Source organism: Eumetopias jubatus, unplaced genomic scaffold, assembly GCF_037043125.1.
Source record: "Eumetopias jubatus isolate StellerSeaLion01/CBP00866 unplaced genomic scaffold, mEumJub1_p1.0 scaffold_7, whole genome shotgun sequence".
Taxonomy (NCBI): domain Eukaryota; kingdom Metazoa; phylum Chordata; class Mammalia; order Carnivora; family Otariidae; genus Eumetopias; species Eumetopias jubatus.
In genome coordinates, this window is record NW_028274813.1 from 40,626,053 (window position 1) to 40,651,061 (window position 25,009).

Here is a 25,009-nt window from a genome sequence, read left to right on the forward strand (position 1 = left end):
AATTAAAAGATAATTTTGTGAAGGTCAACAGGACCCACGCAGAAGAATATTCTAATTTATTAGACTTGTCTCCTTATGTTAGATAAAACAATTTTGCCAATGTTAGTTTGACCCGCTCTTCTCTTCCTGAGCCTTAAAGTGAAATATAGACCAAAGAGGGATACTATCTCTGTCTCTTCTGATGTAATAGCCTTGAACAGTGATAAAAAGCTATCTATTCTGGTGGAGAGAAATCTGGAGAGACACTATAAATGCTCTAAGCTCTGGACATACTGAGACTGCTGCAGTCAGTATTACCTCTATTTTGCCTGAATGAAATTCTGCCCAACCTTTCCATTCTACATCATTCTAAGTTGGAAATCTTGTGGACTTACATAGATGATCCATGAATCAGGAGGAGTAAAACACAATTCTGAAGGGAAATCTATCTGAACCAGTGAAAGTCTTTTACCAGGACAAGGGGGAAAGGGTTTGGGGGTGGTGTGGGACATGGCACTGGAAAATAGTTATAGCTCTCATTTTGCTCTTATATCCAATAATTAGAATTATTTTTCTTTATAAATATCTGGTGGTAAAAAGAGCTTAAAACAGTTGAACAATTCAGGGGGTCTAAAGAAAATTAAAACAGGCTGTATGCATCATAATTCATTTAGCCAATTCTTTATAGATAGATATTTAGTTTCTTTCTGGGTCTTTTTTTCCCCCCTGTTTCTTGTCTGGCAAGCATTCTTGTACATAAATCTTGTCACATTTACTTGATTACACCCTTAAGGAAATTGCCTTAAAATGCAATTGCTGAGTAAGAGTTTGCAAAACTTTAAAGTTTTTGATCCATATTTTTAAGTTGCCTTCCAAAAAATAATAGTAATTTATATTCCACAGGAAGTATATGAAAATAGTTGCTTTCTTAATACTGTCACCAACATTATGTGTTACCATTATATTAAAAATTATTTTTAAAAAACTGTCTAATTCAAAATGTGAGAAATGGTATACCATTGCTTTGTTTTTAGGTTACTCCCCAGAATAATCGTCATGATCATTATCACAGCATTTATTTAGGACTTACTGTGTGGCCAACTGTTATGATAATCACACATATTATTTTCTTCTCAGAATAGTACAATGACATAGATTTGATTAGCTCACCTATTCACTGGCCATTTATAATTTTGGGGGCAAATTTTTGTTCTTGTCTTTTGCTGATTTCTCTCTGTGTAGAAGTACACTTTAAACATTAAGGAAATCAACCTTTTCCTTATAATGTCCTTTCTTTGGCGATATGTCTTTATTGGTATTTCTATGAGTCAAAGTAATTGATAAATCAGAAAGTGGGAGAAACAGGTTCTTACTGAGATAAAGGAGGCACAAAAATAAAATGGGACAAGGAGATGAAGAGATGACTGGAATTGGAAGTATAAATATGAAATTATATTTTCATATGCATTGGTCTCCCTAAGCAACTTCTGGATTTGTAAACATGCTCCAACAGTTAGCAAATTGTACAAACAAGCTGTGTGGTCCCCAAGAAACGTTTACTCTTCAATGCCTTTGGATGTGATCACTGGATTGATGGGCAAGGAATAACCTTCTACCACTAAGAGTCATGGACAGTAGGTAGTGCCCCTCAGAGCTAAATCAGGGACATGCTTCATCACCAGGACAGGGGTCTTCACTATCCCTGACTGGAAGGACTTGGTTATTACTCTGGAAACAGTGACTGTAGTGTATTTCCTCTTTTTCCCAAATCTACCACTGTTGGTGGGAAAAGAGCTTTCTCTTAGACTGTAGCTGATCAGAACAAAGAGAGTCACATAATGGAGAGAAGTGCCCATCACCAACAGATCCTAGACTTGGAACTTGATGATACAACTGGAAGGGACTTTGGCAGCATCCCTGCAGGAAAAGGGAAGGTAAGTCATGTCAGTTGGTATTTGGGTGGCAAAAGGGGCACTCTGTGAAGGAAACTGCTTGTTAGCTGTCCTCAATACCCATTCTCTTATTCTTCTATAATAGACATCTTGAATTTCCCCAAGTACCTGCCTCCCTTGCACCTAAATAGGCCCTGAGACTAAGATCGGGTCAGTGGTCTATAAATGGTAGTGTTGTATACAAATCAGGATTGTGCCATTAAAGTGGAGGAGGTATGTCCTACTCTGCCTTCTTTTTTCCTACCTTGCTTCAACTGTGGATCGTGGACCATGAGAATAAGTGGAACGTCTTAGAGATGGTACAATAACATAGGAGTCTGGGTCCCTGAGTAAACCTCATGGAGCAGATGCCTTAAACCAGCATGACACCATTTGCTTCCAGACTGGTGAGCTACAGAAAAATAAACTTCTAACTAACTCATTCTATTACTTTGGACCCCTGTTACATACAGCTCAACCTATATTCCAATTTATGTATGTAAAGATTATACCTTAGTGTATTTTGTCCTGCTACAGTTCTGAAATGCACAGGAATTATTTTTTTGCATAAATTTTTGTTGAGAAACCAAAGTATAAGTTAAAACATAGTTTAATTTATAATAACATCCTGGATGAACTGACTAGGGATTTATCTTGAAACTGAGAAATGTTAAATATATTTTTTCATTTTTCATGAAAACACAGTTCAAACTTCTGTATGAAAAGACTGTTTTTAATCCTTTTATAAATGGAAGCTTTATATTTTCAAGTATTTTAATTGGTTGCTTGGAAGGTGTCTTTTCCAAACAGAAACACTTTTTAAGCATAGAGACTTTCAAAGAACATTTAAAAACCCAAATGGTTTACATTAAACCTGAAAATTCAGAGTACTAAGTTTAGAGTTCTTTTAGAAAGCTCAAGAACTTATTTTTAAAAGCAAACAAACATTAACATGCACATGTTAAATATAAATTATTAAAAAGGGCATACTAGAACTAATGTAGACATGGCACTTTTCTCCCTTCATTCTGAAATTTTAAAAATCAACCTTTTCTGTCATATCTTGCACACATTGACATTCTTCTAACTGTACATTTAAAGCAGCTGTTTGGCATCAGGTTGGGTCAGCTTCACTTTTTTTTTTTTTTTCCCTAAGCACTTTAGCCAAACTTTTAGATTCAACCGAGATTCCCTACAATTTCTCAGCTAAGATTTTTTTTCTAAGAGCTTTGTTATTTTCTCATATAGTAAAAATAAGAAATTTGTTGAATTCCATTTAATTTGCTCCCTTGAGTCTCAGTTCCCCCCTAAAAATAAACAACCAAAATTATCATTGACATGCCAATTTTTATTTTTGAGGATTCATAACTATACAAATAAAATAAATATGCTAAAGTATGGATGGGCACCTGTTATTCACAGGGGAGTAGAAAAACACAGACAGATGATTTTAAACTAAACTTGAGGCTTTCTTGGATAGGGGCAAGGCACGATGGCTGTGGGTGTGTGTGTTTGTGTGTGTGTCACCAATTCAAACCTAGCAGACAGTCAAAATGAGACCTTTGTCACCATGTCCAACTCCCTACCTAAGGTACTAGTTCCAATCACTAGGTCCACTTGAGAAGGTGAGCCAGGGCTGGCAGATAAGTACACTGGTGTGCAGAATTCAGAAATTCTTGCATTAGTTATTGTGCAAATGCAATTCTAATTCCTAGCCTATTTCACAGAGCCGAATTGGCTGTATCTCATTTCAACATGGTAAGAGACACTCAACATTTTGCATTTGCATTTAATCTTAACCATTATATTTATCTTTTCCAAGACTGTGTCTAGCAGAAGTGATTATATAAACATGGGCCGTATGATCCTGGACTGAAGTTAGACAGATGACAGACAGCTTGTTACTGAAAGCTTGCATTAAAGGTTTTAAAGGATTCTTACTTTAAAGATTGGTATCAGGAGATACAGCCATGAGAATTCTGTCTTGCTGTCATTTTGTTAGACACAGTGGCTTTGAGTCAACACCCAAGCATACTTACTGATGCATTTAAATACAGAAATAAGTATAAAATCAGCACAACTTTTATACCCTTCCTCTTCTATTTTACGTATCTATAACACTTCTCGTGTCTTATATAGATTGACCACATTTTTAAAAGTCTGCTGAAGATTCCATTTACTAACCAATGTTTTACTGATTAGGCTGTTTCAATTTCTCATTATTATTAAAAATGCTTCTCCTGAAGCTGGAAAAAGAACATGAAATAAAGCCCAAAACTAGCAGAAGAAGAGAAATAATAAAGATTAAAGCAGAAACAAATCATACAAAATTCAAAAATATAGTAGAACAAATCAACAAAACTAGGGGCTGGTTCTTTGAAAGAATTAACAAAATTGACAAACTCCTAGCCAGACTTATCAAAAAGAAAAGAGAAAGGACCCAAATAATAAAATCACAAATGTAAGAGAGGAAATCACAACCAACACCGAAGAAATACAAACAATTATAAGACAATATTATGGGCAATTATATGCCAACAAATTGGGCAATCTGGAAGAAATAGATAAATTCCTAGACACATATAAATTACCAAAACTGAAACAGGAAGAAATAGAAAAATTGAACAGACTTGTAACCAACAAAGAAATTGAATCAGTAATCAAAAATCTCCCAACAAACAAGAGTCCAGGGCCAGATGGTTTCCCAGGGAAATTCTACCAAACATTTAAAGAGCAGCTAATATCTATTCTTCTGAAACTATTCAAAAAAATAGAAATGGAAGGAAAATTTCTAAATTCTTTCTATGAAGCCAGCATTACCTTGATTCTAAAACCAAAGACTCTACCAAAAAGGAGAATTACAGACCAATATCCCTTATGAACATGGATGAAAATATTCTCAACAAGATACTAGCAAATCAAATGCAACACTACTTTAAAAGAACTGTTCACTACGATCAAGTGGGATTTATTCCTGGGCTGCAGGAGTGATTCAGTATCTGCAAATCAATCAATATGATACACCACATTAATAAAAGAAAGGATAAGAACCATATGATCCTTTCAATAGATACAGAAAAAGCATTTGACAAAATATAGCATCCTTTCTTGATAAAAACCCTCAAGAAAGTAGGGATAGAAGGAACATACCTTAACATCATAAAGTCCATATAGAAAACACCCAGAGCTAATATTATCCTCAGTGAGGAAAAACTGAGAGCTTTTCTCCTAAGGTCAAAAACACGACAGGGATGTCTACTCTCACCACTGTTGTTCAGCATACTACTGGAAGTCCTAGCCACAGCAATCCGACAACAAAAAGAAATAAAAGGCATCTAAATCAGCAAGGAAGAAGTCAAACTTTCAGTCTTTGCAGAGGACACCAAAAAAAAAAAAAAAAAGTCTACCAAAAATTGCTACAACTGATACAGGAGTTTAGCAAAGTTGCAGGATATAAAATCAACATACAAAAATGTGTTGCGTTTCTATACACCAATAATGAAGCAGCAGAAAGAGAAATCAAGGAATCAATCCCATTTACAATTGCACCAAAAACCATAAGACACCTAGGAATAAACCTAAACAAAAGGTAAAAGATCTGTATACTGAAAACTATAGAGCACTTATGAAGGAAATTGAAGAAGACCTCAAAGAAACAGAAAAACATTCCATGCTCATGGATTGGAAGAGCAAATATTGTTAAAATGTCTATACTACCCAAAGCAATCTACACATTCAATGCAATCCCTATCAAAATAATACCAGCATTTTTCACAGAGCTAGAACAAACAATTCCAAAATTTGTATGGAACCAGGAAAGACCCTGAATAGCCAAAGGAATGTTGAAAAAGAAAAGCGAAAGAAAGAAAGAAAGAAAGAAAGAAAGAAAGAAAGAAAGAAAGAAAGAAAGAAAAGAAAAGAAAAGAAAAGAAAAGAAAAGAAAAGAAAAGAAAAGAAAAGAAAAGAAAAGAAAAGAAAAGAAAAGAAAGAAAAGAAAAGAAAAGAAAAAAGCAAAGCGGGAAGCATCACAGTTCGGGACTTGAAGTGGTATTACAAAGCTGTCATCATCAAGACAGTATGGTACTGGCACTAAAACAGACTCATAGATCAATGGAACAGGATAGAGAACCCAGAAATGGACCTCAACTTTATGGTCAACTAATCTTTGACAAAGCAGGAAAGACTATCCAATGGAAAAAATTCTCTTCAACAAAGGGTGTTGGGAAAACTGGAGAGCCACATGCAGAAGAATGAAATTGGACCACTTTCTTACACTATACACAAAAATAAATTTAAAATGGATGAAAGACCTAAATGTGAGACAGGAAACCATCAAAATCCTAGAGGAAAACACAGGCAGTAACCTCTTTGATCTTGGCCTCAGCAACTTCTTACTAGACACATTGCCGGGACAAGGGTAACAAAAGCAAAAATGAACGATCGGGACTTCATCAAGATAAAAACCTTCTGTACAGTGAAGGAAAAAACCAACAAAACTAAAAGGCAGCCTATGGAATGGGAGAAGATATTTGCAAATGACATACTTGATAAAAGGTTAGTATCCAAAATCCATAAAGAACTTATCAAACTCAACACCCAGAAAACAAATAATCCAGTTAAGAAATAGGCAAAAGAAGACATCCAGATGACTAGCAAACACATGAAGAGATGCTCAACATCACTCATCATCAAGGAAATACAAATCAAAACCAGAATGAGATACCATCTCACACCTGTCAGAATGACTAAAATTAACAACCCAGGAAACAACAATGTTGGTGAGGATGCAGAAAAAGGGGAATGCTTTTGCACTATTTATGGGAATGAAAACTGGTGCAGCCACTCTGGAAAACTGTATGGAGGTTCCTCAGAAAGTTAAAAACAGAACTATTCTATAACCCAGCAATTGCACTAATAGGTATTTACCCAAAGGATACAAAAGTACAGAATCAAAGGGATACATGCACCCCCATGTTTATAGCAGCATTATCAACAATAGCCAAACTATGGAAAGAGCCCAAGGGTCCATTGACTAATGAATGGATAAAGAAATGCGGTGTGTATATATATATATATATATATATATATATATATATATATATATATATATACACACACACACACACACACACACAGACACACACACACACATATAGATACACACACACAATGGATTATTACTTAACCATCAAAAAGAATGAAATTTTGCCATTTGCAACAACTTGGATGGAACTAGAGTGTATTATGCTAAATCAAATAAGTCAGTCAGAGATACAAATACCATATGATTTCACTCATATGTGGAATTTAAGAAACAAAACAGATAAACATAGGAAAAGGGAAGGAAAAATAAGATAAAAATAGAGAGGGAGGCAAACCATGAGAGACTAGAGAACAAACTGATAGAGAACAAACTGAGGGTTGCTGGAGGGGAGGTATGAGGGGGGATCGGTATATGAGTAATGGGCATTAAGGAGGGCACTTGTTGGGATGAGCACTGGGTGTTACACGTAATGATGAATCACTAAATTCTATCCCTGAAACCAATACTACACTATATGTTAACTAACTTGAGTTCAAATAAAAACTTGGAAGAAAGAAAGAAAAAATGAAGTAGAAGTCCTTGGCTTTGAAAAAAACAAAACAAAACAAAACAAAAACAATGCACCTGGTGAGACCACCCCTTCCTAAGCTTTAACTCTTATCAGGACTGGAGCTATTGCTACAGAAAGGGACTCTATACAGATGCAGATGTGGCACAGAACAACTCCAGGGCTGCCATTCATGCTAGTTTCTGTAAATGGTACCCCTGGCGTCAGGTCATGCACAACCTTCAGGCTGTATGTGATGGCCCTGGCTACAGAATGTGACATGCTTCCAGGAAGATAAACTGCCTGTCTACTTCTTGGGGAAGATCTCCGCTCCCACCTCTTCAACATTCTTCATATGACTCTTCCAAGATTCCTAACAGACTCGTCTCAAGAAGGATACTACAATTAAATTGCCCATCTCCCCTAAAATTAAAAAAGAATTAGAAGATTAGAAAACTAAGAAACCATCGGAATGAATCCCATCTTTCGTTGATTTCCTAAATCCCTGCACTCCTCCAATTCTGACTCAACAAGAAACTCTGAGTTCAGTCCTCATCACTCTGACCCTTACTTGGTAGAATGCCTTATTGAGACCTGATTAGGACACCAGCTAAAGGCAATACCTGGGGTGGGGGGCGGGGTGGTGGTGGTTAGAGTTGCTGTCCAAATGTTGAAGCAATGCTCTCAAGTTGAGAGCAAGTAATTTATTTGGGAGGTGAACTCAGAAATGCTGGTAAGGGGGTGATGAAAAGAGACTGAGAAGTGAAAGAAGACCATAAAGGATGTCTTTTTGAGCATATTAATATTGTGGCCAACTGGGGCTCAATTCCACTGAGGATCTTGGGAGGCAGTATTGGACATGTGTCAGAGTCATCCTCTTCGAGGGGCTAGGAAGCTGGAGAAGTTTTTCACTAGCTCCCCAGTTATTTGTTTTCTGGCTGCTTTCAGGGATATTAAGCCTTTGACACTTCTACCTTGCCCTTTGTATGGCTGGTCCTGCTCCCAAGTCAGATAAAAACCCTCAGACTTCTAATACAGAGAGAGGTAGGTACTTGGGCAAGTACCAACAATGTCTGCTCCAGAGGTCATCCATGTCTGCATTTTTCAGGTATGTGAGCTGATAAATTTCTTATTTTTGTTTAAGAAAATTTGAGGTGGGGTTATATTACTTTTAGCCGAATGAATTCTGACTGATCCATATAGTAGACATATATAATGCATACCTACATATGCTATAAAATTGTGAGAAATACTAAGATGAATGTGATGCAGCACCCATATCAAACATAATAATTCCATGACTAATAACACTTAGCACTTCTTCATAGTTATGGTATGAATTTAGTGGCCATCTGCTATACATTGGTCCCTATGCTAGTCATTTACATGGTACTAAAAATAGTTACATTTTATTGAGCCCTTAACTTGAGCCAAGATTGTTAATTGTACTATTTTGGTTAATATGTATGTTATTTTATTTGGCAAGGGAGGAATTAAGGTTGCCAATAAACTGACCTTGAGATGGGGAGATTACTCTGGATTATCAGGGTGGGCACAATATATTCATGAGCGTCCCTTTAAATAAAAGAGGGGGGTAGAAGAGTCAGAGTCAGGGAAATTTGAAGATGCTACACTGCTGACTTTGAAGATGAAGGAAGAGGCACAAGCCAAGAAATGCAGAGAGTCTGTATAAATTGGAGAAGACAAGGAAATGGATAACTCCCTAATGCCTCCAGAAAGAATATAGCCCAGCTGACACCTTGCCTTGCGCTCAGTGAGACCCACTTTGAATTTATGACCTCCAGAAGTGTAATCATATATTTGTGTTCTAAGCCCTTAAGGTTGTGGTAATTTGTTACAGCAGCCATGGGAAACGAATCCATTGTAACCAAGGGGAGGGGGACTATCTGTAGAACTAGCTATTCCCAAGGCTCCAGAAATCATTGTGGTGTTGATATGAGATCACTTAGAGGGCTCTGCATTACCACTCATATGCTGAAGGAGTATTGCCTAAGCACACCACGAAAAATGAAGGTAAGGAAAACTATCCACTTAAAGGTAGGACTGCTTAAAGATGTTCTATTTGAGTGGAAGCTTAGCCTGGTGAGTTACAGCCTAGTTTTGGGTGAAGACTTGCCTGGAGATTGTTTTCTCCTAATAGTATAATGTTTCTTGACAAATCACTGGATGTGTATTCCTTTTTATTACTCTTACAGTGAATCTTAGAATTTTTTCTTTTTTTCCTTATTCATAGAATACAATAAAAATAAAGTAGGATCTGAAAAATCCTATTTTACTTAGGTCTCTTTTCTTCTTGAAGTCTAATACTATTCTTTGAACACAGACTAGCAAACAATGTACTCATACCAAAAATCTGGGAAAAATGTTACTATTTTTATAATTTTAATGGAAGTTGAAATATCTGTATATAGAGAGATTAAATTTATGGTCCTTTGAAGAATATCTATCATTTCCATATTGGTTCATTTGTTATTTCAAAGTATATACTCCAACTGTTATATTGACTTTAATATATATCTATCTGAGGAAATGTTTCTAATTGTTCCATGACACTTCCAAAATATAATTTTACTTTGTAAATCAAATAATGACAAAGCTATTCCACAATGCCAAGGGCTTGTAGTGTTGAGATATGATTCAGTCTTTTTTAAATTTTATCTGATTCAGTTTCTGATGGAAGAGATTGGTAAGGAAGGAGGTAGGTTTGAAACAGCTGTATAAAAAATCAAGGCAGGGCACCTGGGTGGCTCAGTTGGTTAAGCGACTGCCTTCGGCTTGGGTCATAATCTCAGGGTCCTGGGATTGAGCCCTGTGTCGGGCTCCCTGCTCGGCAGGAAGCCTGCTTCTCCCTTTCCCACTCCCCCTGCTTGTGTTCCCTCTCTCGCTGTCTCTTTCTGTGTCAAATAAATAAATAAAATAAAATAAAAAATCAAGGCTATCTCCAAAGAATTTCTCTGAGAATCAGGACAATCATTTGTTGTTGTCTACCATGGACATCTCAGCTCTTTCCATCGTTTGGCTATTGTGGACATCACTGCTATAAACTTTGGGGTGCAGGTACCCCTTAGGATCACTACATTTGTATCTTTGGGGTAAATCCCTAGTAGTGCAATTGCTGCGTCATAGGGAAGCTCTATTTTTAACTTTTTGAGGAACCTCCGTACTGTTTTCCAGAGTGACTGCACCAGCTTGCATTCCCACCAACACTGTAAGAGGGTTCCTCTTTCTCTGCATGCTCATCAACATCTGTTGTTTCCTGAGTTGTTAATTTTAGCCATTCTGACTGGTGTGAGGTGGTATCTCATTGTGGTTTTGATTTGTATTTTCCTGATGCTGAGTGATGTTGAGCATTTTTTCATATGTCTGTTGGCCATTTGTATGTCTTCTTTGGAGAAATGCAGGACAATCATTTGGCTGCATTGTCAGGTCCCATGTTAGAGTCAGGTCTCATCAAGAAAAATGGCTGTTTTTTCTACTCAATAGGTAGTTTTTAATTCCTTCATGCTAAGCAGCACGGAGAAGAATAGGAAATGAGGATTAGACAAAGACCTCAGGGTAGAAAATCCACCCAAATTCATCTGGATTGGGCAAACTAACTAATAATCCATATTTTTGAACCTACAGAAACATTGCTCAAGAATAAGCTATCCTGGACTCATCTGCCTCTAACTGCCGGCATATGAGTGATTAAACAGTGGTATTTGAACAAAGTCCCTTCCCTACTCTTACTTTGACTAACACGCCCCAGAAACAAATTTTTCCCCCTATATTTTCACAGACAAGGATACTTTGTGTCAGGATACAATTGGAGTTCAAATTTCATTTTGCTTTGTGTGAATATTTTGGGATTGTTTACTTCTATATATTTATTTAAGTATAAGATCACATTTTTCTTTATGGGAAAGAGACCTTTCTTGTTGTTTGTCTTTTGTTTTGGGGAAGGAGATAAGCAATCTGGCTTCCTGTGCCTCTCGTTCCATTTTTCTTTAGTTATCTAACAGAGATGGTTGCTTCCCAGTCTATGGGTACATATAACTGCTTTTGTGAGCTACTGCTTGATGGGGTCGAAGGTATTTCAAGCTTTGGAGACAGACATTCAGGAGGAGTTGAAAATTTGTTTTTGGAAGCCAGAGAAGCTTTCATGAGTAACTACGCCAACATAACTCCAGAAGAGCTTGAAATCTTTTTGCAGGTAAGAGATAAAGGGGTTTTTGTTTTGAGAGTTATAAATTTGCCAGTTGTGTGAAAGACAGCTGTAGATAAAAGATTTTATAGAATGCCTTCCTGTGTGTTTTACTTAAACTTGCATAAATAATAGCACTAGTTTACTGTCCTCTGAAGAGAGAGGGAAAAGAGGTAAGCTCTTTTAGTGGTAGGAGACATAAAGAAAACAGTAAGAGAACGCAAAGGGGTTAAGACAGAGATAGGAAAGAGGAAAAGTTACAGAGCAGATACATCAAGGGTGGAAAAACTCTGTAAGATATCCTGAGGGTCAGGAAAGAATAACTAGTATTGGACCAACTCTTCCATTGACAACAATTATCAAAGCAAAACAAAACAAATATTGCAAAAATAATGGTCTGAAAACACAGGAGTATAGGCAAAGTAGGTCGAACCCAAAAGGAGAATGACCATTTAAAGCAAGTGCATGAGCCAAGTTCCACATTTACTTGTCTTCTGCTCTGTGAATTACTTCCCAGTTGACTTGGTGAGAGGCAGTAAGTCCTAGCAGAGAGCCGTAGGCTTACGAGGCTGAAGTGACCAGTCAGAACGTGGGGCTCTAACAGTGCTTGCAATTTGAGAAGAAAATCCCAGAGAGGAGGAATCCTCAAAGTAAGAAAGTTCACAAATACCACATCTACTATGAATTCCTCTCAGGCTGTTGGCCGGCTCCTCAGTCGTGCATGTGCACAGTAAGGCCTCAGAAAAACAAATGAAAGCAGTGTCTGTGATTCCAAAGAGCTGTGTAGAGACTTGAGCAGCCATCTGTTCCCAGGGAGATGGAAGTTGGAGTTCAAGGCTCACCAAGTTCGAGGGGATTTGGGAAACACCCCGAGTTGTCTGTTGAGATCCCAGAAACACCACATCCTACAAGGAAAACTGAAGATACGGCAAGCTCTAACAAAGCATAAAATCAACTCTCAACAGGATTCAAGTGATCTGCTGGTATTCCATCTGCCTGCCAAATAAACCCCCAACCCTCTTTTTTAAGGAAGATAACATCATCCAGTGTCTCTCCACAAATTTTCATATACAACGGCCGGCAGCCAATTAGAAATTAGGAAATATGATTAAAAATAGGAACAACTGACTGGAAACTAACTGAACCACAAGCATTAGAGACTCACCAATGATTTGATACAGTTATCACCTAAAGACTTTAAAATAAGTATGGTTAATAGTTTAAGAAAATCTAGGAAAAGATAGAAAATTTTAGTTAATATCTGGAATTCTTAAAGAAGCATCAAATCAGTATTATAGAGATGGAAAACAGATTAGTGGTTAAGAGAGGTTAAGGATAGGGGTGGTGGTGGTTGCTGTGTGAGTATCAAGGGGTAGCATAAGGGAGAGTTTTGTGTTGTGTGGACAGAATAGCTCTGTATCTTGATTTTAGTGGTGATTACATAAATCCTTATGTGCTCTTTAAAAAGAAAAGCTTTATTGAGATACTCTTCTCCTACTCTTATAATTCACTTACTTAAAATTCACAGTTCAGTGGTTTTTGGGATATTCAGAGTTGTGTAATCATTTTATGTTATTTTTGTCTGGTTTTGCTATTGGTCAGGCAAGTCTTAAGGAGAGTATTGGGCGCAAAACCTCCCCTTACCTTTCTCCCTCCCTTCCTTCCTTTAATAACTACTATGTGTAGCCACCTGCCCCGTGTCTAATGAATGATGCTGAACTTGAAGTACCTCTGGGAATTTTATGTGAAAAGCAGCATTCATCCCCATGGCAGATTGTGTCTATTTTTTCTTTTGAGTTTGGGCTTTTTTGTCTCTGTTTCTTTAGTAATCAGTTTCATTTCTTTTATGTCTTTTGGAAATACTTCACAATTTAGATTTAACTATGATTCTTGCTTTTCAGTGTTATGTTTTGTTATTTTGTTTTGAACGCTTTTAGTGTTATTTTAATGGAATTTTAGGAAAGTAGGCAAGAAAAAAGAGCCCGCCGCACTACTTAAAGTTACATGTAGCCCTAATGTCATCTTTATGCCATTCTTCATTGTATACTATTTACAAGTGATTATGGTGTTCACCATTTCAACCAGCAATCCACACACGCCCCTCCTATAGAGTCACTCAAAAACATGGCCATAGTTAAAATTTCTTTACAGTCTGGCCTCATCTTACATGACGTATTAGCAGCACTTACCACTGGTGATCCCTCTCTCCTTCTTGATATACCTTCTTCACATGGCTTCCAGGGTACCACATCTAACCTGATTTTCTTCCTGTTTCATCTGTTTTTTTCTTCTGAGTTGAATTTGCTGGCTCCATTCTTCTCAATAATTTTGAAGAGCTCCTGGATGCAGTCCTCAGAACTTTTCTCTTTTCTATTTATTCTCATTTCCTTTGTGGTTCATCTCTCTCATGGCTTTAAATACCATGTACGTGCCAAAAACTCTCCAATTTTTATCTCCAGCTGAGGCCTTTCCCACAAATTCCAGGTTGTGAATCCACTTGCCTATTTGAAATCTCCACTTGGATGTCTAACAAAGTGCTCAGGCTCCTCATTTCCAAAAATGAGCACCTACTCTTTTCCTTTCAAAAGGAGAATTTGCCACCCACCCCAATCACCACTGCCTTCCTCACCTCAGTTGATGACAACTCCATTCTTTGGATTGCTCAGGTGAAAGGTCTGGTAGTCATCCTTGACTATGCTCTTCCTCTTAGTTGTAATCTCTCAGGAAAAGCTGCTGGCTGGGCCCCTGAAACGTATCAGGTTCTCACTGCTTCTCACCCCCACTTGGTCTCACTGAGCCACCATTTGGTCTCTTCTGGAGCTTCTGGAGTTCTGCAATATTCTTCTAATAGACCTGTTTCTGACTTGGTTCTCCATATTCTTTTCAAAGTAACAGCAGCCAAGTGATCCTTCTGGCATCCCTTTGGTAGGCCAGTCATCCCTGCTCAAAACTTTCAGTGACTCTCCCCATTTCTGTCAGGTTGAAAGGTAAAGCTCTTTAATCTTACATGATTTGGTCATCCTCCTCTATTTACTCTTCTATTACTCTGCCCTCAACTTTGCTCTAGTCACAGCGCTTGATGTCTCTAGAATAGCCCAGGCTCTTATCTTTGATCTGGTTGTTTCCTCTGCTTGGAATGTTCTTTTCTCAAATATTGGGCTAACTTTTTCACTGCTTTGAAGTCCTGGCCCAAATCTTACCTTCTCAAGGAGGCTTTCCCTGTCCCACCTTATTGTGATCTTACCTCTTATCACCTCCTAACAGATTAGACAATACTTATGTTTATTACCCCCTGATGGAATCTAAATTCCACAGTGGTGCTTTGCTTTTCATATTGCTTTAAGGGAAAGGGCATACATTTCATCAAGCTCATGCTTACTTCTTTCTGTTCCGTGTTAACTTGTAGGCACTGATTTTTTTCTGTAAAAAACGGAATAATTTCCTTAAATGAAATTCTTTATTTGAGTTGGAATTTTAAGAATTCTTTTTCATTTGTGACATCCACATTAAGCACAATAGGTGAGTAAGGTGCTTTAGTTTAATTTCGTTTTATTTTTTATTTAGAATGCCAAGTATTTAAATTATTATAAAGGGGAACTTTGTCTACATAAGTCATAACCCCTTCAACCTGCAAATTCAGAAGCTGCTTTTATTTTTAAGATGATATTTCACCGCTACATGCAGCTTCCCCTTTATTTGTGATTTTAGATCACTTGTGTCTTCCATAACAAATCTGATGGCCTTTTCTCTTTAGCGGGGGTGGTCTTGGCAATGGCATTTCCATCTAGTCTTCCAACATATGAGTGAGATAAGTAGCAAAGCAAGAACCAGTCAGACTTTCCAGGACTCCGGATAGAACTAAGATGTCTACAAGTTTCTTTGGAATTCAGCTAGAACTTGGCTAGAGAATTTTGTGATTTTAAAAGAAAGAAGTTACCATAGGTTTCTGCTAAATTTTAGACAATTCTGTGATATTTTAATTTCAACTAAGAGCAACTGCCAGGGTTTACAAAAAGAAGAAACATAATTTAAGAAAAACATTGCCAAAGACCCTCAGGAGATTCCTGGGAAATACCAGTTTAGACTGCCAGAGGCCTCTGGCACTGCTGTGGAATTTTCCTTCTCATGAGACTAGAGAAAGTTAATAAATGAAGACTGTTATTCTCAGTATGGCATGCTCAGATATATTTCCTTTACTAAAAATAGGATGCATATTCATAGTTATGGAGAATGCGATGCCTGTAAATTCCCAGCAATATAATACCTGTTTAGAAACCATTCTCACTTGCTTATTATATTTCAATAAAAGAATTGAGAGAATCGTGGACTTTTAGGGACCCACATGTTGGGATTGGATGTCACCATGACCTATGGTTTCTGCCCCGAGGATAATAACAACAGGGGTCTGAATGACCACCTTCTTTGGTGTATCGCCTGGTAGTGTTCACAGAAGTCCAGGTGATTGGTGGATGTAGAGAGCAAGATGGAGTCACTCATGTCAAGCAGGAACATAAGCAACCAAGGGCATTGCTGCTAAGATTAGATATTGATGAAACCAGCACAGGCTGATGACTTCCAGAACTGATAACCAGCAGAACCAGAAGAGACCTGCAAAGGCCCAAGACTGATTAAGCAGCTTTCAAAATCGAGGACTTTTGCAGCAAACTGTCCGACTCTCCAGATGCTGACCCTTCTGCGTCTGACTGCATCAGAAAGGCAACTGCCAACCAAGGCTCTGCCTGAATGATCTCTGAACATAACAGAGGCCCTTCACTGCTTGAACATAATAAGCAGCATGTTCAGAGAGCTGACCCAGGCTGGACTGAGTCCTCATCTTTCCCATGCACGTGCACTGACTCTACATTTGGTTTGTTAATTTCTTACCCCTTGTTGTATTTTGTTTGTCAGGACTTTGTATTATACTTTGCTTTGTGTGATGGTAAGAAGCTAAGTTAAATGTGTAGTGAAATGTCATTGAATTTGGAATCCTGAACCTGCTTTACAGTTACGTTAACCTTGCTAATGACTGAATAAAGCTGACATTGTGGAAAGACACAAATCATGTATGTGCCTTCACAGCCTGCTTGCAACAGTGGGCATGAGTTTTGTCATCTGATTCCTAAGCCGCTCCAGCTTGGGGCCACAGTGGATGAATAATTTTAACTTCAGGCGTTCAACTGCATTCATTGGTTCTGCTTAATAGGGGTGGGGGGGTGGGGGTAGGGGGTGGGGGCAGGGGGGAGGTTAAGAGAGGTGAAACCATTTGACCATTCTCTATCATTTGATGTTCTTGTATTTTTATGTTGTTGAGACAGAATCAATCAAAGTACCAGCTTGCCTGAAGAACAGAGGCAGTCCTTATTTTATAGCCTGGAAACAGTCGATAAGCCTACTTTGCCTTTATTCTTGAAACACATTCTTCTAAACAAATGTGAGTCAAGGCAAACTATGAATTTATATGAGTTCAGGCATGACTTTATTTTTTTTTAATTTTATTTATTTATTTATTTATTTATTTATTTATTTATTTGACAGAGAGAGAGAGAGAGAGAGAGAGAGAGCGCAGGAACACAAGCAGGGGGAGTGGGAGAGGGAGAAGCCAGGGAGCCTGATGTGGAGCTTGATCCCAGGACCCTGGGATCATGACCTGAGCTGAAGGCAGACGCCCAACGACTGAACCACCCAGGCTCCCCCAGGCATGACTTTAAATGGACATGAACTCCTCAGGTTGCAAAGGCTTTAACATTGCCAGGCTGTTTAAAATATCACCACAGGCAACCAAGGGAACTTTTGTAAGAACTCCATTCAAAATTGTAAAACTTTGGTAAGGCATTCTTACCCCACCTTTGTGTATGTGTGTGTGTATGTGTTTGTGTGTGTGTGTGTGTGTGTGTGTGTGTGTGTGTGTGTGTGTGAGAGAGAGAGAGAGAGAGAGAGAGAGAGAGAGAGAGATACTGCATTCCTATTCTTTTGTATCATTGGAAATAAAAATTGAACTTAAGAGCCATGGGCAAAGAAGGGATAAAACTGTCAACTCTTTGTGTGTGTATGTCTGGGTGTTTCACAGAAACAACTCCAAATCCACAATTCGGAAAAATGAAATTTTGTTAAATCTTGTGCTGTATATAAGGCACCAAATACTAACACGTAGAGATTAAAATTAGATTCAGTAGCAAGACTGACTTATTCAAGTTGACTATATGCAAAGGAGCAAATCTCTCCATTTTGCTTTCTGTTATCCCATAAATAGATGTTATAAATGGTTATAGCAGAATCCACAAAAAAGTCTTTTTTTTTTGCACAGCAATATATGATTAATTCCCCATATCATTGAATATACTTCCACAGTGTAATTCTTAAAAACCGCATTTTACCGAGCCATTTTCCTCAGCATATCCCTTCTAATGTTAGATATTTATGTTAGTTCCAATTATTCACTCAAATAATGCTTTAGTGATATTCTTTTTGTTTGTTTATTTATTTATTTTGATGTAGTGTTCCATGCACTTTTCTGATCATTTCATTAGGAGAAACTCCTGGATATAAAATGACTGGAGAATACTTTTAAAAGTTATATGTCACAACAAAACATTAACAACAAAACATCAAAAAGTGCATGTTCCAAGGAGTAGTAGTATTGAACAAATAATAAACTTGTCTTTTATTATCCATTAGGTTATGGGTTACTTGCTCCCAGAACTCCTATGGTTCAGATATTCTGTGTCTTCTATGTTTTCTTGGGGATCCCTCTAACTATTTGTGTGTGTATATGTGTATTTGATATGCTTGCCCTAGCCCTATTTTTTATGGAATTCCTAGATCAAGAAAAGGGTATTCAGACCAAAATAACTACAGGGTTTTATTTTTCTTCTTCAGAAAACAGAAGTATTATTTCAAAGAACACTTGTAGAATATTATATAATGTATGCATATAGGTTTATATGCACACATTTACAACCATAATTTTCTTTGATTTCCTGAACCACCTTATGAGCTAAGTACAGTAACCCTAACATGTAGATTTTCTACAGGAGGTTATCATCTTGAATTCAGTTCTTCTGATTCTAGGTTCTGAGCTCTCTCGCCTCAGAATCCCTGCCTCGATACTGCTAAGGGCAAGAAATTATTTAAGGCTATAGATTACAAAAGTATATCGTTGGAAGAGCTGTTGGGAAAACTGGTAGGAAATTTGTGTTAAGTTGGGGCAAAGTGGGACAGAGAGAGCTGATGTGGGTGGATGGTCCATTCCTGGTGCTGTGTCCCAGGAAGTGTATGTAGAGAGGGCAAGGATAGACATTGCTTGCTCTTATTACCAGGAGGGTCTGCATCAGGTGTTCCTGTGACCCAGGATGCACCTTAGCAATGACTCCATAAGCCAAACTAATCCAGTTAAAATAGACAACTGAAGCAGGATGCTCCTTTCCCTTCTCTGGACTCATACCTACTGGCTTCAGAGTGATCATTAAACGGTCAGCTTGATGTCTAAACAGGCTTGCTCTAAGCCAGCTGCCCCAGGTCTTCTCAGGACAGAGCAGCAATGAGTAAGAGTGGCTAGTTAGCTAATTGTTACTTCCCCAGTCCCAAGGAAGTGGAGTCCAGAGAAAGAAACTCCTAGGAGATTATTTGGTCACCTACTCTACAGTAGTGATCAGTGAATGCTCTTGGACTTGACCCATTCTTACCAACAATTCTTTCTTGGGGGTGAATAGAGAGGCAAGGGCTTTGAGCATTCCTTAGGGACCAAAAATCCTCTGTGAAATAGTTCAACCAGAGAAGTTTCTTTCAGCTTCAGGGAAGGAGATCATATGGCATCTGCAAAGATTTTACCCATTTTCCCCCCCTGGAGGAATGTTATCAACACTTGTAATTATGTCTGGTATCAAAGATTTGGTTGTTTCAGAAACTCAAGATCTCTTGGATGTTGCCTTCCAGAGCCTATGCAAGGCGAAGGTTGTACCTTATATACATGCTTATAGATATGTCTAAAGAAACTCATCAGGGGCTCCTGGGTGGCTCAGTCGTTAAGCGTCTGCCTTCGGCTCAGGTCATGATCCCAGGGTCTCGGGATTGAGCCCCACATCGGGCTCCCTGTGCGGCGGGAAGCCTGCTTCTCCCTCTCCCACTCCTGCCTGCCTGTGTTCCCTCTCTCGCTGTGTCTCTCTCTGTCAAATAAATAAATAAAATCTTTAAAAAAAAAACAAACTCATCAGACAGAGTCACTCAAGTACCAGATAATAGCATGATCCAAATACCATTTTATCAGTGACATAGCATACTCTGAGTTTGCCACTATCATACAAAGTTAAATAAAAGGAGCTATTAACAGTAGTTACCTTAGAAAATGAAATTTTTGCATATTAATCTCTTCTTCTTTCCAAAGCTCCTTAACAGTCCCAAAATACATACTACAAGTTAGCTATCTATTTCTTCCACTTTCCTCTAATTCTGCCCTTATTTTCCATGGGCTGGTTATACAGGCTTGAACATCTCTAAAGTCCAATAATGAGTCTTTCTTTTCAAATTTCAGAGAAAAAAATATAAAGAAGAATTGTATTACATCAGCTCCATATTCCAACAAATTTAGAAAGTACTGCAAATCTTACAATGCAATGTCAGCATCGCAATAAGCATATTATATAAACACTAAAATTTAAGACAACTTTGACAAGATGGCCCTTTACAATAATAAATCAAAAAGTATGTATAGCCCTTAGCAGTGTCTATCCTATATGAAGTGCTTTATAAATGAAAGTTTAAAACATGTTATTTCTAATGTTAGTTTACTTATCTGTCTCTTCTCCTTTCCTCCCACAAAACTGTAATCTCTGTGTGGACAAACTTTCTTTGTTTTATTTTGTCTCTTGAATATCTCTCATGATACTAATAGAAAACAATAAATTCTTATTGAATGAATTTGAATTAGATCATAAAAGCATTTAATTAATTAATATGATATAGAACTGTAAATGGAATATCCAATTTTCAGATGGGAAAATTCATTTATTTTCTCTTGTAATTTGAGGTGGTGGGATGTCTCTTAACAAAATATGATCAATTTATTTGCCTCAAAAAGTTAATGTCCAAATAGTGATTGTTCATCCTACCTTTTTGCACACCAGTGGGACCCAGAGCTGGAGGTGGGAGTAAGCAAGTCATAAGGCAAAAGAACATTATAGTCTGAGACCTTGGGAGGGCAGGAATGAAAGAATTGTTTTACATGAAAACAATGTAAAGTGCAGTAAAATGCATGAAGAGAGAAGCTTGATTTAAAGGATCAGTAACAGAGATTTACAAGGAGGAAGATGATTCAGTTGACTGAGCTGGGAAATATTCCTAGATGCAAAAGAAGTCTGTCTGTGAATCAGAGTGAAGTAGGATACACCAAGCAAGCCCTTGGTCAGGAAAGGATCTGTAAGGTACAAATGGTGGTTTAGTTGTCAATAGCTCTCTGACTAAACTTGGGTTGATTTTTATTTTCTTTTTATTTTTTTATTCTTTTTTTTTTTAAGATTTTATTTATCCATTTGACAGAGAGAGACACACAGAGAGAGGGAACACAAGCAGGGGGAGTGGGAGAGGGAGAAGCACGCTTCCCGCTGAGCAGGGAGCCTGATGTGGGGCTCGATCCCAGGACCCTGGGATCATGACCTGAGCCGAAGGCAGACGCTTAACGACTGAGCCACCCAGGGGACCAAATTGGGTTGATTTTAACATCTCTCTTCCTCCTTCCCTTCCTATCTCCCTCCCTATCTCCTTCCTTCCTCCCGTCCTTTCTCCTTCCTTCCTTCCTTTCCCCCCTCACTGCTTCTCCCCTCCTCATCTCTCCCCTCCTTCCTTCCTTCTTTCCTTTCTTATTTTTCTTCTTTTTTAAAGAAAAATTAAAATGTACACTCTCATCTTTTTCTTGGTAACTGGACTTGTCATTTTCATCTTGCTACCATCATTACTTTTCATGCATACAGAAGGCTGGACTTACAAGGAAGGACTGTATTTTGCATTTATCTCTTTAACCACCATTGGGTTTGGTGACTATGTATTAGGTATGTCAATTGAATCTCAGAATTCTATTAACATTTATAGCCACAGAATTAACAAGATTTGAAGTAAAAGTATAACTAGAAATACAGCATTTATCTATAGGAGTTAGAAGTCAAAACTATTTTACAAACTCCAATTATCTGAAAATCCATGAAAGAATCTAAAATAATTCCTTTCTGTTCAACTTTCTCCTTTATTGAGGCCATAGAGTACACTGATTATAGGAAAATGGAACAGAGGAATTCCTTTTATAGCATGTCACCACTTGCTCACACAGGTATCCAAAATTCATGTGTAATGAAAATACCAGTATAAAAGATAAATCCCATGCAACATGTACTTAGTGTCTTTTCCAATAGATAAGTCCACTTTCACCTTAGAATAAATATACTGTATAAGGAGATATGTAAATATACTGTATAAAGATCCCCAGACATTAAGTATTTATGTACATACCTAAAATTCAACAGTAACATATCAAAAAAGTATTTTGTAAGAAGGATTATTTTTATAAAGCCTTTTTGTGTTTATAAATTCTTTAAAGCAACAAAGCAAATCTCCAGGCTATATATTTTGTGGCTCATCACCGCTTCAAATTAACAACATCATATTAAGCATTATTCTTACTATTAATATATTTTTAAAAAGTTAGTCCAGGGGCGCCTGGGTGGCTCAGTTGTTAAGCGTCTGCCTTCAGCTTCGGTCATGGTCCCAGGGTCCTGGGATCGAGCCCCACATCGGGCTCCCCGCTCGGCAGGGAGCCTGCTTCTCCCTCTCCCACTCCCCCCTGCTTGTGTTCCTTCTCTCACTGTGTCTCTCTCTGTCAAATAAACAAATAAAATAAAACCTTAAAAAAAAAAGTTAGCCCAAAGAACATAGGTGGACCACCCCACTTTGTATACAGGCATATGCCTCACACTTACATAGAAAAATCGGTATTCTACATAATAAGGACAAAGGCAAGAAGCAGAACATTGATGTGTGTTCTACCATAATCTGTGTCAACTTGGATAAGCTACTTGGCCAAAAGGATTCAATTTGATCTAATATAAAATAGCTGGGGTGAGAGAAACTTTGAACTAGTTGATTTTTTTCTATCAATCAACTAGTCACTCAACTACCCTAGCAATCAGTATTTCTTGAGACTTTTTTAACCATGTGAAAGTCTTAAGTGATGTGGGCTGAGGAATTAACCATGACTAAAACTTGGTCCTGTTTATAAGTAGCACACATTAGAGCATGAGAGTAGGGAAGATTTAAACATATAAATAGACAATTAAAATTCATGTTGCAATTAGCCATAATTTCCTATGAAAATTCCAATTGCTTTTTTCTTTCTGCAGAAATTAACAAGCTAATCCTAAAATTCATATGGAAATTCAGGACATTCAGAATAGCAAAAACAATTTTGAAAAAGGACATTTTGAGGACTCATACTTCCTGGATTAAAAAATTATAACATTACAGCAATAAAAGCAACATGGTACTCACATAAGGGTAGATATAGAGATCAATGGAATAGGAGTAGAGAAATACATCCAGACATCTATGGTCAATTGATTTTTAAATAATTAATAGACTTAATTTTTTTAGAGCAGTCTTAGGTTTACAGAAGAACTGGGCAGAGTACAGAGAGTTTCCAGATACCTCCTTATATCACTTCATAGTTTCCCCTATTATTAACATCTTGCATTAGTATGGTACAATTGTTACAACTGATGAACCAATATTGATATTTATTATTAACTGAAGTCCATGATTTACATTAGGTTTCACTCTTTGTATTTTATCTACTCTATATCTGTATCTATCTATCTATCTATCTCCTATGGTGGCCAACTGATGTTTGACAAGAGTGCTAAGACCATTCAATGGAAAAAGGATAATCTTTTCAACAAATGGTGTTGGGTCAACTGGATATCTATATGCAAAAAATGAATTTGGACCCCTACCTAAGCTAACGTCCCATACAAAAATTAATTAAAACTGGATCAAGGTTTTAAGTGTAGGAGCTAAAATCTTAAAACTCTCAGAAGAAAAGATTTGAGTGAGTCTTTGTGACTTTTGATCAGACAGTTTCTTCTATTTTTCTTTGGTTGCTTGTGCTTTAGGTGTCCTGTCTTAAGCACAAGGAACCAAAGAAAGATAGATAAATTGAACTTCATCAAGAATTAAAATCTTCTTTGAGTCAAAATATACTATCAAGAAAGTGAAAAGACAATTCACACAATGGCAGAAAGTATTACTAAATAACATATTTGATAAAGGTCTAGTATCCAGAATATGTTAAAAATTCTTACAACAAAAATTCTTATAACAAATAACCTAATTTAAAAAGGAGCAAAGGAGTCAAATAGATATTTCTCTAAAGAAGATACGTAAATGACTAATAAGCATACAAAAAGATGCTCAACATCATTAATCATTAGGGAAATGCAAATCAAAACCACAATAAGATACCACATTACACACACTAGTATGGCTAGAGTAATAATAATAAGAAGATGATAAGTGCTGGCAGAGATGTAGAGAAATTGGAACCTTCGTATCTTGCTGGTGGGACAGTAAAGTGGTGTAGCTACTATGAAAACAGTCTGGCAATTTCTCAAAATGCTAAAAAGAGTTACCATATGACCCAGAAGTTCTACCCCTACATATATATCAAAAAGAAATGAAAACATTTCTTCACACAAAAAATTATATATGAATGTTCATATGTTCATAGCAGCATTGTTCATAATAGCCAAAATGTGGAAACAACCCAAATACCCATTAGCTAATGAATGAATAAACTCTATGTGGCATATCCATACAATGGATATTCAATTCCTTAATGCTGTATTTTTATTGCATGATATTTTTGTGCAAACCATCTTTTTTTTTAAAGATTTTATTTATTTATTCATGGGAGACAGAGAGGCAGAGGCAGAGGGAGAAGCAGACTCCCTGCTGAGCAGGGAGCTTGATGGGGGACTCGATCCAGGACCCTGGGATCATGACCTGAGCCAAAGGCAGATGCTTAACTGACTGAGCCACCCAGTCAGTTTGTCCTGTGCAAACCATCTTGAATATATACCTGTATACATTATAGTTCATGATAAGCAGTTCATAGATGTTACTAGCTGCAGAATATTAATTTCACTAAATTAAACAGTTATAGAAAACTCTTCACTTCCTGTAAAGTTTTTGAAATTTTTTTTGATTAATCACAGTCATATAGAACTTTAAATTCCAGTATGAATACATATATATATATATGTTTCACA

The 25,009-nt window shown here is 37.3% G+C and overlaps 1 pseudogene; it reads left to right on the forward strand.

The window, feature by feature from the left end:
- The first annotated feature begins 1,817 nt into the window (after window positions 1–1,817).
- LOC148163876 (potassium channel subfamily K member 16-like) lies at window positions 1,818–21,807 on the forward strand (annotated as a pseudogene).
- Window positions 21,808–25,009: the final 3,202 nt, after the last annotated feature.